Below are 2,717 nucleotides of genomic sequence, written 5' to 3'. Positions count from 1 at the left end.
GGAGAACTCCACCCAGTGGTATGTGAGCGAAGGTTTAACCGGGACTCCATGGAGAACTCCTAATTCCTAGAGCATGCTGATTTCCAAGGTGAAAATTCTCCATGGCTGCTTCCAGGCCACCTGTGCAGTCCCTGGAAGAGTTTGGAGATGCCCTCATGCTGCTCTCCTGAGTCTGCTCAGGCCAATGCACCACGCTCTTCGCTCTTCGCTACGCCCTTGAGATTTGCAGGAAGTCGTTAGCTGATAATTCTGGCAGTAACTTTCTCTGTCAAGGTTTCTGCAATAGGGCACCTGCGCTTGCCAGAGAGAGACAGAGAGGGAAAGTGAGAAATCACTCTCCTCCATGGGGGGATGGCCATGCCACAATCCTGTCTCTTCCTGGGATTTTGGGCACACGTGCACATGCACCTGGTGTGATTGTTAAGTCGCCAGATCCGGGACTCATATTGTGGTGGGCCATGTGGGAGTCCATCACCTCAACCACCACGCCACCTGCTGGCCTTGGCAGTAACCTTTTGAAAGCCAAAATATGACCAAGATCACACAGAACTTCAGTAGACTGTCATTTTATATGCCTGACAGGTTCACGGAACGTACACCAATGTCCCAGCTGAAATGGTTTCTTGTAGTTTCTCGGGACATAGTACTTATGTTTCTGTCTCCTCAACTGAATTATTGCCCAAATAAATCAGGACTTAAGAATTATCTTCCCCCAACCCCCCAAAATGCTAAAAAGATAAACAATTGCTTGTCTACCAATGTAATTTTTCTGGAAAGTCAGTAAATGCTATCAGGCAGGGAAATGCAATTAGCATCATGTTTTCTAGAGGAGAGAGATTTCTTTGGAAAGGATTACCATTCTTAGTGAAAGACTGAATAGGACTTTTCCAAAAGTTGTAAAGTGTTCATCCTTTAAAAACTGCAAGCACACACTAGAAACGTTTTCAGACTCTCCTTGGAAAGCAAGGACTATATATATATATATATATAATTCAGTTTATTATTATTATTATTTTTAAATTTGACCAGAGAGAGACAGAGAGAGAGGCAAGGGTAAGTGAGAAAGCAAGCTATCAGGTCCTGGACCCAAACCATGGTCAGCCATGTGGGAATCCAGCATCTTTAACCACCACGCCACCTGCTGGCCCCCAGGAGTGATTTTCAAGCTACTCGGGGACTCAAACCTTGGTCGGCCATGTGGGAGTCCTGTGAAGTTACTACTGAGCCATCTGCTGGCCCTACAAGGACTGTATATTAAAATAACAACAACAAAGAAAAAACAATTATTTGAGGCCAGGAGGTGGTATAGTGGTTAAGGTGCTGGACTCTCACAGGGTTGACTATGGTTCGAGTCCCAGACCTGGCAGCTTGAAACTCATGCCAGGTGCATGTATGTGCATGCCCATAATCCCAGGAGGAGAATGGAGAAGGAATTATGGCATGGCCATCTCTTTGAGGGGGGATTTCTCACTTTCTCTGTCTCTCTGTCTTTCTCTGACAAGTGCATGTGCCCCATGGCAAAAACCTAAAATAAAAAAAATTTAAAAAAAAGAAAAACAAAAAAACCCAGAAAATAAAACTAATTCTTCCTGGTCATCCCATCAGAACAGGGTTTCTCAAGCTCAGCACTGTTGACACTGAGTCAGAGAACTCTGTCGTGGGGCTGTCCTCTGCCTTTTAGGTGTTGAATAGCATCTCTGGCTTCTACCCACTTCATATCCACAGCTCTCCCTCATTCATGACAATCAAAGCTATCTCCAGACATTGCCAGGTGCCCTCGGCATGTGTGTGTGTGTGTGTGTGTGTGTGTGTTGGGGGGGGCAAAATCACCCCCTGTTGAGAACCATAGAGTTATATAAAAACTTTTCCAGGGTCAGCAAATGGTATGGTTAAGGGCACACCCATGGCCGACCATGGTTCGAGTCCCAGACCTGGTGGCTTGCTTTCTCACTTTCCCTCTCTCTCTCTCTCACTCTGTCCCTCTCTGGTCAAATTGAAAATAAATAAAGTTAAATAAAATAATTCTTTTTTTTTTTTCCTATAGGGCGCGTGCGCTCGCCAGACAGACAGAAAGAGACATAGAGACAGAAAGCGAGAAATCACCCCCCCAGGGGGGATGGTCATGCCGCAATCCCTTCTCCTCCATTCTCCTCTCGGGATCTTGGGCACGCACACACACGCGCCTGGCGTGAGTTTTAAGCCACCGGGTCCGGGACGCGAACCGTGGTCCACTACGTGGGAGTCCAGCGACATAGCCATTACGCTAACTGCTGGTTCCCAATAAAATAATTCTTAAAAACTTTTTTTTCAATTATCTTTGCATTACACCATTCACATTTTCACTAAGGAGGCCCTGCCAGGACCTCATTAAACGGCAGCTGTCATTTGGGCTGAGTATGTGAGCTGCAAGAGTCCCACAGATCCTTATGAATTGCTTTTACATTTCTGCCGCTATTTCATAAATATGATCCAAGTCCCTTGTATTGCAGACAAGTCTGAGAGACCAGTTTTTGCCATGTGATATAGTCAGATCAACATTCTCAGTCATCAGATGTCTTTTTCTTAGTTTGATTTTCAAAAACAGGAGCTCGAAATGGGTGCAGCCCTGCCAAGCAGCTAAGCTGAAGCCCTGACTGCCAACAGTTTCAGAAAGCCTCTGAGAGGCCCCGCCTGCTTTCTAGCTGCCGTCAGCTCGTCTTCCCTGTAAGACACACTCT

Source organism: Tupaia chinensis, unplaced genomic scaffold, assembly GCF_000334495.1.
Source record: "Tupaia chinensis unplaced genomic scaffold, TupChi_1.0 Scaffold000527_1, whole genome shotgun sequence".
Lineage (NCBI taxonomy): Eukaryota > Metazoa > Chordata > Mammalia > Scandentia > Tupaiidae > Tupaia > Tupaia belangeri.
The sequence above is the reverse complement of the archived record's forward strand: the minus strand, read 5'-3'. Positions refer to the sequence as shown.